The 15810-nt window shown below is 38.6% G+C and overlaps 1 protein-coding gene and 1 long non-coding RNA gene across 2 annotated transcripts in view; both read right to left on the bottom strand.

Moving 5' to 3' along the window:
• Positions 1-15810, bottom strand: part of NEGR1 (neuronal growth regulator 1) — an 814177-nt gene that overhangs the window by 716364 nt on the left and 82003 nt on the right. The window lies entirely within an intron of this gene.
• The window catches only part of LOC111096455, an 89020-nt gene continuing 74590 nt past the window's right edge, over positions 1381-15810 (bottom strand). Inside the window, exon 3 of the long non-coding RNA XR_005361406.1 lies at positions 1381-1546. This is a non-coding gene — a long non-coding RNA (uncharacterized LOC111096455). The remainder of the gene's footprint in view (positions 1547-15810) is intronic.

Here is a 15810-nt window from a genome sequence, read left to right as displayed (position 1 = left end):
TAAATACTGCCTTACTGGACTTTAAAAAGGGTTCAAATGTCCATAATGAACAACTTATTATTTTATATTAATTTAATAATGGGTATTCTGGTGAACAGAATTTTAATTCTGATTTTTAACCTAATTATCTATTCTAAGACATTTTGCTTCAGGCCAAGACTTAGCATGTAATCTTATAATTTAGAAATTAAATAAGTAAATTGTCTTTACTATTTTTTTTTATGGTCTTTAATATTGTTTTTGCTTCTGACCTTTTGCACAATTCAACAGGTGAATGAAGTCTAAGATGGCCAAGGTTATCTTCATGCAATTTTTTTTTTCTGCAAGGGTTTTTATGTGATCCATAGTTTAAACCAAACTCTCCATTAAGTGGATGTTTACTAATGAGGCTTTCTTTCTGACCCATTGTTTTTAACACTGAATTATGTCTGACACGTCCTAATTCTTAAGAATCTTTTCCAAAAAAAAAAAAAAAAAAAAGAATCTTTTCCAAATTTAGTGGACTTTAACCAATGTCAGATAAAAGTTCACTGACAAATCAGAGGTAAGTAGAAAGACAACTGGAAGACTTCATATGCAAATTTTCAATAGAAGAGGAGTAAAAGGGATCCCTTGAGACCACCACATTGAAAAATAAGAAGTGTGGGACCATTAATACGGGTTTTGGAATTTATAGTTAATCAGAAAATTCAACTCTGCATGTCCTCATATTTTAAATAATAGCAAATATTTAGACTTTTACAAAATTCCTTTATCAGTACCTCTTTAATAAATCTCTCTTGCAAAATGATCAATATATACCAGGAGAGGTTATAAGGTCTTCAGGGTTTAGAAATCTTTCTCTTGCCTTAGGTAGGTTTTGTGCTCCTTCACAGCACTCAGGGTCTCACACTTTCTAGGCACCCCCAATTTTTTTAAATTAAAAAATGGATGTTTCATCTCTATCTTTGTCACTTTTTAATTGACATGAATCTGTATTCCAGACCTGTCTCTAAACATCACCTTTTAAAGAACATTCTTGTCCATCTTCTTTGAAATTGCAAACTTACTCATTATTTTTATCTGATTTATCTCCTAGAACTTATTTCTACCTAACACTGTACAAATTTTACTCATTTATTTGTCTTTTGTCTGACACCACCGGTAGAATGTAAGCTCCATGAGAAGAATTAGGCTGCTGTGATCTCTACACTAATGGCAAGTATTCCAAATGAAACGTGCAATGAGCGGATAATGCAAATTTTGTCATTCTTGGAACTCAGAAACTTTTAGGGGGTTGCGAAGCCAGGAATATACTTAATCTTTTTTTTTAATATCTTATTTATTTATTCCTGAGAGACACAGAGAGAGGCAGAGAGAGAGGCAGAGACACAGGCAGAGGGAGAAGCGGGCGCCCTGCAGGGAGCCGGACGTGGGACTCGATCCCGGGACCCCAGGATCACGCCCTGGGCTGAAGGCAGGCACTCAACCGCTGAGCCACCCAGGAGCCCCTACTTAATCTTCTCAATGTCAGTCCTTGTAAGCCTCTGTTTCCTTTCGATGAGCACTTTAAAAAAAAAAAAATTTTTGCATTAAAAGTACTCAGGTTTGCTCATTTCCATACTTACCGTTTGTCATGCTGTAGGTATGGGAAGCTAACATTTCCTCTGGTGTCCTTGCTTATGTATCCCCTGTTGTCTTGGGTTTCCATAGACAGTTCTCACTGAACGAGATCTGAGATAGGAACCTCTTTCAGTTCTATTCATCTGCTATTACACGGGAGCTCTATTGATGTGGTGGTGGGGTAGGGTGAGAAGGGAAGCATGGTCTATTGCTGTGATTCCTTGGATCCCTCAGTGAGCCTGTGTCCCTAGGCTACGTCCTTAACAAGTGCTTCTTATTCTCCCTCTCCCCAGTCCCCACCCTCAGACGAGGCAGGAAGACTACAGAGGACTTCCCCAGGTGGGTTAGGCACTGGTAAAGCCCAAGGAGCGAGGCTCTCGTAAAATAGATCTGAGGGTATTTCAGCACGGCTACTTACCCCCCTCCCCCTGCCAAAAAAGCATGAGGGGCTTTTTCTCCGAGCTAATTTGACATGGAAAAATTACAAATGAAAAGAAAAAGCGCAGATTCAAGAAATAGAGTCAAACAGTGACTGCAACTATTATTTCATTCAGCTATATGAATTTTTGCGAAAACACATTAGGATGCTGTATTTCTCTAAATTGGGGTGTATATACTGAGCATCAAAAATCTACGGTGATATATAAGAAAACGCAAAGGATCCTTATGCCCTTTCGGGCATCTATTGGGGATTCTTTCAAAGAAACTTGGAATAAGGTCAAGTTCACAAGCTGTTGAGAAGTAGAGATGGTATTGGTAGGTAAAGGTCTGCCTAAGAAAACTTAGGCTGTGATTCTAGAGGCTTCTGAAGTTAATCCTTGCTGCCAATTCTTTATCTGCTGTTATTCTGATTTCTCTCCAAGCGGTTCTTATGTTTTGTTTTGCTTTGGCATAGAATATTGTTGTAATTTACTCTTGACAAATACTAGCGATACCCTACCTATAGACAGGATAGAAAGGTCATTTATGAAAACATCAACAGCCAAACTTTTAATTACAATCAATTTCAGCACTTTTAATAGAAAAAAAATCAATGTTTCCAAGAACTGTTACAGGAATAGTAATGTTTCTGTGGAAGTTTTATGGGAAAATTATGAATATTATGAGAAGTGCATATTGAAATATCAAACTATACCTTCAGCAACTGAACATTTTTTTTATCAGGTCACTAACACATTGATCTGCTTGTGAATCCAGTGTTCCCTATAGCTAAACTTTTGTAGTATCAAATGACTTCCAGAAAGATGACTGGACACCATATTTGACAGGCCATTAATTTTAAAGTTGTCTTAACAGAAAACTGAAGGGAAATACTAGTGGACCGAAACAAAGCTATTTTGATATTGTGAAATGATCGTCAGCAGTGTGGGACAAATAAAGTCACCAAGATTAGAGCATATTAATGATTAGGCCTTTGCTTTTTTATTAGCCCAATATGATTCTTTTTCAATAAAACAATTATAAATAGTTTTTCTTCTACATCCATATTATAGAGGTATATGAACTACCCATGGTAGTTCTTTTTCTTTCAAGCATTTCAATAGTTTTGTCATTATAACTAAATGCCATGACTGCACCTACTTCTATTTGCCAAAATATACTATTTTTCCAAGGAAACAAGACAGCACTAGCATAAGAACATGAAACTTTGAAAAACACTTTAAGGAACTTCATATCTAACTATAAACAACCATATATCCAAATATAAATATTGTATTAATCATAAATGAGGATATAATCCTTCTCCATGAAGCCCCAGTAACAGATAAAAATCTGCTCATGCACACAAAGCTTCAAAATTAGTTTCTCGGGATCCCTGGGTGGCGCAGCGGTTTGGCGCCTGCCTTTGGCCCAGGGCGCGATCCTGGAGACCCGGGATCGAATCCCACATCAGGCTACCGGTGCATGGAGCCTGCTTCTCCCTCTGCCTTTGTCTCTGGCGCTCTCAGTCTTTCATGAATAAATAAATAAATAAAATCTTAAAAAAAAAAATAAAATCTTTAAAAAAAAAAAACAAAAAAAAATTAGTTTCTCATAAAAATAAAAAAAATAAAATAACAAAAATTTCAATAAAAAATGTTGCAGTCCATCCTTGTCTTGCTGAACATAACGTATTAGTTTCCTGTTGCTGTTGTACCAATGCACCCCAAACCAAGTGGCTTAAGACAATACAAACTTATTACAATTAAGGACGTGGATCTCACTAGGGTAAAACTAAGGTGTCAGTAGGGCCACATTCCTTCTGGGGGCCCTAAGGGGGAATATGTTTCCTTATATTTTCCAGTTTCTTTTTTTTTTTAAGATTTTATTTATTTATTCATGAGAGACAGAGACATAGGCAGAGGGAGAAACAGGTTCTCCACAGGGAGCCCACTTGTGGGACTCGATCCCTGGACCCAGAATCACACCTTGAGCTCAACGAGCCACCCTGGTATCCCTATTTTCCAGTTTTCAGAGGGTGCTCACATTCCTTAACTCTTGGCCTCCTCTTCCATTGTCAAGGCCAGCAATCTGGAGTTGAGTCCTTCCATGTTGCCACCTTCCTGTTTCTCCTCCACCTTTAAGGACTCTTGTGATTACGGTGGGTCTGCCTGGATAACTCAGGATAATCTCTCTCCATCGCAAAAGTAACTTTTTGCAATCTTAATTCTATCTGACATTTTAACTCCTTTTTGCCATGTAAATTAACATACACGTACTGGGGACTAATTCATTTCACTGTAATTTCATGTAGTATTAGCAACTTCCACAGAACTAAAATAAACACGTTCCTTAAAATGTGATTTTAAAAATTTAATTTAAAAAAATTCTACAGTAATTAATTGATCTTTTTTTCCCCTTCTCTCTCATTTTTTAAGCTACTTAAATTGTAGATAATGTTTTCATCTCCATTTCATACCATGGCTACATATCTCATTATATCTTTTGTGATTGTTACTCTTTTCCTATTAAATAATAAAAGATGAAAATGATATAGAATTTAGCAATGCTAAAAAATTCTAACTTTTGGAGTGCTCAATAATTATCAAAACAGGTTTTCATTCTCTCATTCAATTTCACAACCATCTTCTTACACAGGCACAGTAGTTTTTGTTTTCGTTTTGATTTTTAAGAAAATTTTCAATTTTATCTAAGGTTTACATTTAATGGTATAAAGCTGTATAATTTATTGCCCTGCTTTCCTTACATTGAATTTATTATTCTACAACAGTTTTAAGCTTACAGAAAAATTGAGCTGCAGGTACAGAGATTTCCTATATATCTCCCCCACCCCATACACACAACCTCCCCCATTAAGAAAATCCTGCACTAAATGTGCTATATTTGTTAGAATCAATAACCTGTATTGATTATCACCATCATTATCACCCCAAATCTATATTTTGCATTATGATCCACTCTTGGTGTTGTACGCTCTATTAGTTTTGAAAAATGTACAATGATTTGTATCCAACTTTAAAGTATTCTACAAAGCAGTTTTTCTGTTCTGAAAAACGTCTGTGCCCTGACTATTCATCCCTCCATCCCACTTTACCTCTGGCAACCAGTGATCTTTTTACTTTCTCCATAGTTTTGCTATACGGGGCATTTTAAACATCCTGTATTGCAGGTGAGTAAACTCCGACCTGGGAAGTTCACTGCCATTCCTCAAGCCAATGAAGTATCTAGATTTGGATTAGAATGAAGATCATTTGAGCCTACGAAGTTAAGTGCATTTGTTTTAAACCATGTCACTCTTTCCAAATAATACTATAAGTTTACATCCTAATGTTGTTGGGTTAAAAGGCCAAGAAGTAATTTCATGTAAAATTTAAAAAAAATTTTTTTCCACAGCTTTAAATATGTTTTATTGCATTACCATGATGCAAGAGAGGCAGTGTGGGATTAAAACAAACAAACAAACACAACACAGATGTAGAAGGCAAGAGTTCACTCAGCTTTGGCAAACTGTTTAAACTTTCTGAGACTTTATCTGCAATGTGTGGCTCATGTTTTCAATCACTAAGAACCATGTGGTAGGTCCAGAGGGGTCCACCTGAAATCACTTCGTAAATTATGAAGTTCTTTTAAATATAATGGAACATGGTAATTACTACATGTGCTTGTCCAACCGTCAACGAAGGATAAAGACAGTCTGTGAGTTGATTCAAGCAATGATCAAGAATGGATCAGAAACTATTTTTTATCCAAAATTAACCTACAGAGAAGGGAAATCATATCTAGAAGATACTACTGGTTTCCTGATTCCAGTCAATACTCTGTCCATTTTGTCCTTTCCTCTATTTACGGTAGAGGGCTACTGGGCTTTCAGAATTGGTTTCCAAAAGGAACCTAAATGGCAAAATGTTCACTCCTCCTGTGTGTAAATGTCTAAAATTGCTACTAATGTGAGAGCACCATGATTGGTTCAAGTTTTCTAGGAAAGGTACGGAGATAAAATATGTTGGAGAATAAAACTAAGGGTTTATTTCAAGTAAGTGTTCAAACTGGAGGATAAACTTAAGAAGTATAGAAATACAAATGCTGATATTCTCTATTAAAACAATTACTGATTATAACTTTTGGAAATATAGAACAAAGGCACTGAAATTTGGGATTATCATTATTTTTCTGAAAAATGCTTTTTTATGCTTTTTAATTCTTTTCAGTTTTTTACGTTTTATTAACTGAAAGATTCCATACCCTTCACCCCTTAAGTCAGTCTTGGGTTGAGGCCTGGGTACTGTGAATACAACTCTTTTACGTCATTAGTTTGAATATATTTATGCCACCCTTATATACATAACAGGAGGAAGTGAGAGTTTATGAACAGTACAAGACACCTTATGGGCTTTAAAAGTCTGTTAACAACCAGAAGAGGACTAAATATATATATATATATATATATATATATATATATATATATTTTTTTTTTTTTTAAGATTTTAGTTATTTATTCATGGGAGACATAGAAAGAGAGAGGGAGAGACACAGGCAGAGGGAGAAGCAGGCTCCATGTGGGGAGCCCACTGTGGGACTCGATCCCTGATCCCAGGATCACACCCTCAGCCCAAGGCAGATGCTCAACCGCTGAGCCACCCAGGTGTCCCAAGGACTAAATATTTTTAGAAATATTACTTGCAAATATTTTTAGAAATATTATTTCTAAGAAAGTTATGCTGGTTGCACTAGTACTGAAAGAAATATTACATATTCTTCTTGGAAATTAGAAAATCTACATTGGTGATTTGTGATGTAGATTTGTGATTGATTTGTGATGTAGATTTGTGATGTAGATTTGTGATTAGTGATGTCCACAGGCCAATGATGTTTTTCCCTCCAATTTTGTACACAGTTTTAACAATGATAAGTAAAATTCGAAATAAAATTTTGTCCCTTGTTTTATTTCACCTTCCAGAGTATCACAAATACTTCCCTTTGACTAATAATTTTTTATAACCACATCTACAATGTTCACAACGGTCACATCAATTTCACATTCATTTATTTAAAACCTTTATAGAGCAGCTACTATGCCCTGAGCACTGTGCCAAGCACTAGGGGTACATACTCCTAGGAACTTGCTATCAAGGGATGCCTGGGGGGCTCAGCGGTTGAGCATCTGCCTTTGGCTCAGGGTGTGATCCCCAGATCCAGGTTCAAGTCCCACATCAGGCTCCTTGTGGGAGCCTGCTTCTCCCTCTACCTGTGTCTCTGAATCTCTCTCTCTCTCTCTCTCTCTCATAAATAAATAAAATCTTAAAAAAAAAAAATGAAGAACTTGCTATCAATGTACCCAAACTGTCTTGGGAAGAAGACAGTAGATAATTAAAATATAAGGTAGTAGATATGGCGATAGAGTTAGACACTCAGGATCCTGAGAATCCAAAAAAGGAAAAAAAAAAAAAAAAAAAAAAAAGTTAAGTTCCAGAAGAATATCAAACTCATTGAGCTAAGTGCTAATGAATGAGTAGAAGTTAACCTGTCAACTTTAGGTACGGGTGAGTATTTCCAGACACAGGAGACATGGGTGAAGGCACTGGCTAAAGAAAAACAGCTTGGAATTCTACAAGAGAAAGGAGGAACACTTTAGAATGGTTAGGACATGAAATTGGAGGCAGTGGTGGCTCGGTCGGTTAAGTGTTTGACTCTTGGTTTCAGCTCAGGTCATGATCTCAGGGCCCTGGGGTTGAGCCCCCATACTCAGCACGGAGTCTGCTTGTCCCTCTTCCTCTGTTCCTTCCCTCATTCTCACTCTTTCTCTCGCTCTCTCCAATAAATTTAAAAAATGAAGAAGAATGTATTGGCAAGAATGAACTTGCAATTACAAGGAGGGAAAAATAATGGGGGGAGGGCCTACATGCTTTGATATATATATATATCTACCCCAGTATATGTATATGTATATATATACATATACATATACTGGGGTAGATCACTGAGAGCTGGGGAATGGAACGGCCAAACGGACAGATATTAGTGGCTACAAAGTAAAAGCTGGATTTCAGAAGGAAAAGAATCAAAGTTTGGGACCAATTAAAAGTGAATTTCAAGATGGATTCCATGAACATCCTACATGTAAAATGGAATAAGTGAAGAAATGGTTATACCATCGTCATAACAACAGTGATAAGTAACATTCATTGAGAATCTGTTATCTGTCAGACAGGGATGAAAGTGCTGTAGTTACATGATCTTGGTTAACCTAATGAGTTTTAGGTAGTACTGTGATCCTTCACAGATGATGAAAACGGGGCAGGGGGAAGACATGGAACTTTACTCAGGGTGCATAGTTAGCAACTGACAGAGTTAAGATTCAAACAAAGCCAGGCATACCGATGTAGTATGATAAGAGAAGAAACACGAAAAGTCAAAGATAATGCCTAGTTTCTGGCTAAATTTACTAGAATGCTAGGCCTCTGAGGGTGAGAAGCTCATTTTAGCGCTTTAGTGTATATACCACAGTTAAGCCACTTTCCTATTACTGATGCTTATTTTATTTATTCCCAATATTTTTGTAACTAATACTAAATCCAATATCATTGTGCATATAGAATTCCATGTTTTGGATTATTTTCTTCTTGTAGGAATTAATGCATGTGTACTCAGTCTTTATATGAACAGTGTATGAAAATAATAATTTCTTCCAAAGCTTACTCATATTGGTTAATTTTCCCCTTCCTGAAGCATTAACATTCCGACCATCATAATAATAAAAACCAACCAGCCCCCCTGAAAAAATAAAATAAAAAACAAAAACAAAATTACTATTTAAACGTAATTAAGACATTCCTTTTGTTTTGTTTTGTTTTGTTTTTGTCTACGTCTTCTAAAAAGGTCACTCCATTCATAGGCTATTTTTGCGATCCCTGTGGAATACCCATAATGCACACAGTACGAGTAGGGCCAGCACGATCCCCCCACCGTGGGGAAGCGCAGGCAATGACACTGACATGGGGTATGGCCGGCTGCTTGTCATATCCCAGCTGTGGGCTCTGGAAAAGTCTGGCCTTTCTAGAACTTCAGGCCCTTAAAAAAATTAAGGACGGTATTAACCCAGTTCTCAAAACTCTTTAAAGTGATATTTTTTAATGATATTTCACGTAATTTAATGCAGTGGAACTGGCAGTCAGGATACTGCACAAATATTTTCTTTTTTCCTAATTTGTTTTTGTTCGTCTTTTAGAGGGAGGGGTTTAGACTCGAGAGAACAATTTGTCAGGTTTCATTGAAATAAAGACTACTCTTCTCTCTGTTCTTTTACCTTCAACGGTCAATTTTACTTTAAAATCACACATGTGAATTTGTGATCAACGGCCAATTGTATTTTGTGACTTTTATGGCCAGTCCCTAAAGACAGAGTTTTCCATTAGCTGGTCCACTTCTCTGAACCTCAGGCAGCCGCTGGCTTGCAGAATCCCAATTAGTCCTCCTCTCGGTGGCACCTTGTCACAGCACCTCCCTTGCCCTCTACCGATTCTAGTTGACAGCTTGCAAGAACAAGAGGCTAAATCAGGACACAAATGACTCACAGAGGCTGGAGGCCTCTTAAGCTCTTCTTGCTTAGATGGTGTCTCACAACACCGTAATCCTGCCTTTTCTCCTATATTAAGAGAATCCCTGGCTCCAACAATTATCTGCTTATCAGATGTGTTCATTACATTTTTCATTATCCTGCCAGGTACGTTCTATATTGCGACTGCGTTGGATTTCCTCAGCCACCTGATGAAATAGGCCAAAGCGTGTTGTCAAAACGAGTCAGACACAGAATTTTACAAAGGGCTCCAACACTGTATGTTGTATATTATTACCATAAAGATCTTAGGTGCATTAGCTCAAAAATTCAAAAAATAGAAAGCCTACACACGAACCATGCATGGTCCAAGTTAGGAGCACTGTCTATTTGAAATAACTGTCAACTGCCTCATGATTTAAAATATACCGAGAATGAAATTTTAAAAAAAAGTATAGACAAAGAGAATGTAAAGGGCATATCTTCCATAAGTACTCATCTACTTCAAAAATATTCTGGTAGGTGTGTGTATCCAGTGAGACAAGACAGCATGCCAGTAAGTCAGGCTTAAATTACGGGCGGTATTAATTAAACAAAGTACCGTCTCATTTGTGCATCTATTTGTATCTAGGTCTGTGTGCACATAAAACATACACTTTGCATACCTAATAATTACGGAGAAGCAATGAACTCTTGCTGTTGTTCATACGCAGTTTTATTTCCAGCACCTATCTCAGAACTTGGCAATATTTATTGATTTAATTATGTGAAGAATGGCAGAAAGGCAAACTAATGGGGATTGCAGGATATTTACATGAATTTTTTTCTGGTTATTTTAGATGCAGCTTAAATAATCTTGACTTCTTACATTCTTACCGTATTTACATTAAATGATCTACTACCATCCATCGGTAGTGTAGGTGGAAGTTTCTGATGGGATGACTAATATAAGATCTAAAACATAATTAAAATTAAAAATTCATCGTTATCCCTGCGATACACTGTTTCAAGGTAGCTCTTCTCTCACAGAAGCTAATAATGAGCAAAACTGGATAGTGCTGACCTACGTGAGTGTCTGGCTTCCTGAAAGCACGGTGTCGTGGAGGTGGGAAAGCAGGCCAAGCTCAAACGCTCCTCTCAAGACCAGCCTCAGAGACCTTCTCCTCCTCTAGGGACAAGCCACCCACCCTGTTCTCCTTGCCGACACCAACTGCGCTGCCTTCAGTGCACTTCTGAGCAGTCTCTTTTGATTTTCCTTTGTATCCTCTCTGGCCATCCATTTTTTTTTTCTTTTAAATCAAATATCTGGAATTTATTGGAAATAGCATCCTTTCAGGTCAACAATATCCTCAAAAAAGTCAAACCTGGTACATTTTTTGTAGATACATGAGTGGCATTGGAGGCAATTACACATTTAAAAACAAACAAACAAACAAACAAAAAACCAAAAAACAAAAAACTGATCTGTGCTTAGCTCCCTCTGCCCGTACCGTCCTGCTCTGGTGCCTGGATGGCACACTTGTGCTCCTTATAGGGTCATCCTTTCCATCTGTCGCCTTCTCCCTGGTGCAGGGGCTCCTCCAGGCTCAGTTCCTGACCCTCAGAGCTCCTTCCTACATACCAGCTCCCCGACAGGCTATGTCAGAGCTTTAACTCTTACCTCAGGATAAATGATGCCTACGTCTTCCACCCTTCTCTCTTTACGAACGCTAGCTCCTAATTTCTAATTCTCTGCTGGAAAACCGTATCTTTATATTACCCCATTATTCTCTAAAACTTAAGATACACAAAACCAAAATCAGCATCTTTTCCCCTATACCTTGTTCCTAATATTCCTGTTTCTGGCCACAGTTTCATTATGCTCAGGCTCAAAAACTTGTGGTTAAATTTAAGTTCCCAGGGGCCTTCCCTAATAGGGGATTAGTTAGCAAGACTACTTACTCTTCACTCCCAATGTGTCCCATAACAGCTCTTCCATTTCTCATATCACCTAAATTTGGGCTTCGTAATATTATACTTACTCAAAATAATAACCGTCAAGCTGGTTTCTCAGCATTAGGCACAGCCCATGACAATCAGCTCTTCCCAAGATACAACTTTAATCACTGATCTTGGCTTCCAAGTCAGATATCCTCTATCTCCTTTCTTGAACATTTCATTGGCTGCAGCCCTATGAATACAAGGATATCAGGCTGCATGCATCCCATTATCTTTTACCTCAATGCCATCTTTCTTCCTCTGATTATTCAAATTCCAGCCATGTTTCATGATCTGCTTCAAGTTCTCCATCTCACAACATTGACTATTTTTCTACCCTACACTAGCCATTATTGAAAGTTCTATTTTTCCTCAAATCATATGGTACTTGCATGTTCTGTTTATGTTAAAATCATATTTTTTCCGTATCTTCCAACCAGATATAAACTTCCTAAAAGTTAGGGAAGGTCTTTATATTTTGTACCTTAATTTCTTCATCTATGAAATGGGAATGAGAAAACTACTTGCCTCAGCATATATATCACATTGGATTATTTTTGATAATTCGCCCTTCTCAAGGTTACACACTGTCCCCGGTAACTTCACAAAACACCTGCACTGTGCACACAGCTTCCCCCCCCCCCCCCCAGTGTCTTGCCTGCTTTGGGCTCGCACTGACCAACAGAACGAGGTTGACGATGTGCTGGTTCTGAGCTCAGACTTTAAAAAAACACCTTCAGTGTTTTTATTTACCCACTTGTACTTTTGACATAACCAAGAAAAGATCTTGCCCAGGCCAGCCCCGAACTGAGATGAAAGACACAAACCAGAGGCATCCCCCAGAGAGCCCTACATCTGTTAATAAGCCAAACTGAAACCAGAACAATGGTTCAGGCAGAGCAACTGATGCCTTCGTCCCAAATTAAAGACTGTTCTGGAGATGGGTACCCTGAATATATACTTATTTTTGAATGCTGCTGAGATTCTATAGTTATTTCTTACACTGAGCATTTCTGTGGCAATAACGAACACAGAAGAGTAAGAAGTAAAATGCTTATCGAATGCTCAGAAGAGTGCCTCGTATGTGCTCATGTGCTCACACTCCCTTTCTCTCTCTCTCTCTCATTCTGTGTGTGCGTGTGTTTTATTAACCATTCACAGTTAATTAGAAAGAGGACAAATAGGGGCATTGCTCTGTGGCCTTGAAGAATAGTCCTCTTTGTAGCACCACATTTCCTTTAAAATATAACGATATCATATAATATCATACAGAAGAAAATTCAGGCAAACGATATATAATGACATGCAATAGTCATGCAACTAAGTACCAAACGCAAGACCAAAATGTGGGTCTCCTGCCCTCCTAATTTAGTGTCACTGGCATATGTTTTTAAAGGCAAGCGCCCCTCCCTCTGATACATCAGCTTAATGAGACTGAAGTGAAATACTCTTACCAAAGCTCTACATGGAGGTGGCAAGGGTGGGCTCCTCAAACCTTCTAAGGATCCTGCTTTAGGGAGTAGAGTCGACTGACAGCTCCAGGTGTGCCACCATTAAGCTGTCCATGGTATTTACGCCAAGCCCAAGCATGTCTGATCTCCTCTGGTCAATGACCAAGCATGAGGCTAGGACATTTCTTACCCTTGGGGGTGTCTTCTGACTGTGGCTTGGGGACTTCATATTTGCAAGGTCAAGGTGGTCTCAGAACTGCGTTGCCTTCTGAGGCTCTTCTTTCTCGGGCCTTCTTCCTCCCATCTCACCTTCCACAGCCATCAGACCTGTGTCAGTGTCTGCAGACCCTCCCTGTCTACCTCTCCTTCAGCCCCTTTATCCTTCTAGGGGTTACTGCGGAGACCTGACACATCTAATCCTGGGTTGATGCCTGCTTCTCAGAGTCCTACACTGACCTGCTAGAAACAAATACTGAAATACCTGTTGATTACCAACTGCGTCTAATACCACTGCTGAGGCTATGTCAGTGAGTAGGAACTGCCTTCAGTTATGGAGCTCAAAATTGAGTATCAAGGAGAGCTACCTGTATGGCATTCAGTAAAATTTAATGAATTCTATAATCCAGAGGTCTACAAAATGCATAAGAACTTGAGGAAATGTTACTTCTTCTGCCAAAAGACAAGCTATAAAAGATTTCACAAATGAGCTGACATTTGAAACTGGCCTTCAAGTATGAATATTTTCTTAAGTGGAAAACAGCGATGGGGAAGAAGGTTGGAAGAGGGCATTCCAAGTAGAAGGATCCACGTGAATATAGATAAAGCTGCGAGAAAGTACACAACATGTTTAAAGGGATATTCAATAGCTTTAACTTTCTGTTATGCTATAATCATAAACCACAGATAAGATGCTTCCAAAGGCAAATTTTTATTGATTTGCTTTCTTTAAACTTTCTTCTTAGGTGTCTGAACAGACAAATGGTCCTTCCCTTCCCAAAGCTGAACATACACATACACACACACACACACACACACACACACACACACACACAATAGGGTCTGTAGGCAGGACAGGTTTTGCACTGGGTTTGGAAGGAGTGCTGAGGGGCAGCCAGGGTCCCACATGCCATAAGCAAAAATGAGAGAAACTAAAGGAATACGTTCAGTCTAAAGATTCATCTCCATGCTCGTCTGGGCCAGGAGCTACGATGGCAATACCCCTGGCAGCACAGAGGGTGTTTAGACTGCAGGACACAGAAGATACTCACAAGAAAGCAGCAGAAAGACACTGAGCAAAGGAAATACCAAAGAAGAGAGGTAGAGAGAAAGATGGCAAAATCAGAGACAATGGGCACCAGAACTGAGCAAAGAGCGCAGGGGAGAAAGAACTCGAGATGGCATAAGCTCTATGATCTGAAAGCGAGACTATGACAAATTACAGTTTGGGAAAGGAAATCACCAATGAGAGAAATAACCGTGGTTCCTCTCGAGTAACTGAAGAGGGAGATGGTGAGCCTCATGCAAGGCACTAAAAATGACAGAAGGGGAGGACAGGAGAAAAACCAGGTAACGAACCTCAATCGGTAGCACTGGCGCTCCTGCCCAAGCGTTGGTGTTCCCTTCATGTGATTTAGGCACAGCTAAATCCACATGCAGGCTACACAGAAGTCAGTCATCATATTTAGATCATAACATCACACAGTTTTACCAAGCAAATTCCGGCAAGTATCCTCAAATGTTTGGTTGATCTTTATGGACCATCTGGCCTGAGTACTAGTTACCGCGTTCTGAATCACTGCCAAGCAATTCCACTTGTCAATTTTAGGCAATTATTTAACTTCTCTACGTGGAAGTTGCTTCACCTGCACAGGTGGATAAAAACAATGCCCATCTCCAAGGGTTATTCTGAGAATTAAAATGAGATAACACATGAAAAAAGGGCTTAGCTCAGTTATAGCATACGGGAAGTTCTCAACAAAAGCTATTATTACGAGTTTAATTGTCTTCGGCAAGTTATCTAACCTCTCTGAACGCTGGAGATCTTATTTTTAAAGTGAGGATAACAACACTTAGTGTTGTAAGGATTAGCGAACATGAGCACAAAGCAATTGGCATGGTGCCCGGCACATGGCAGGCCTTTAACACAGACTTTATGTCCCTCGTTTTTCTTCTCTTTCACTCTTCCCATCTCTCTTTTAATTATTACTAATATTATTATTATTATTTTGTCACCGATTATATAAATCCTAATATCTACCCAACTATTAAAGGAAAAGACCATAATTTAAAGAGTGTTCCGAGTAAGAGCAATTACATTGTGCAGTTCTGCAGTTCTGCTTGCCTCTGCCTTAAAGAACTATGAGTACAGGGAAGACTGCATAATAGTTCAACAAAATATGATAGAACCCAAGAGCTGAACTCTCCAAAGCAATCAATCAAATATGAATATACCTCTTGTGACTGACTTCATAAACTTAGCAATTACTTGCACAGGGCCTGAGAAGAGAAACAATAAGAGCTGCCTTCTCCCGGGAGAGCTGTAGAATGGCGAAGCGATTAGGAGAAAAACTGAACGAATGGAAATGGAATTCATTGAGATGTTTCCATGCATTAAATAGGGCTCCCTACCATTAACACTGTATTTCCGACTTGAGGTCACCGAGACGGTGAGGGGAGGAGACCAGAGGACAAAAATTAAAATCCAACCTACTATTTTATTAGGTCAAAACCTGCGATGAAAAGCAGTATCTGCTGGGAATTATTCTTAAATTACTATTTGGATGTTTC

This window comes from Canis lupus, chromosome 6 (genome assembly GCF_011100685.1).
Source record: "Canis lupus familiaris isolate Mischka breed German Shepherd chromosome 6, alternate assembly UU_Cfam_GSD_1.0, whole genome shotgun sequence".
Classification (NCBI taxonomy): domain Eukaryota; kingdom Metazoa; phylum Chordata; class Mammalia; order Carnivora; family Canidae; genus Canis; species Canis lupus.
This window is presented reverse-complemented; position numbering and strand designations above follow the sequence as displayed.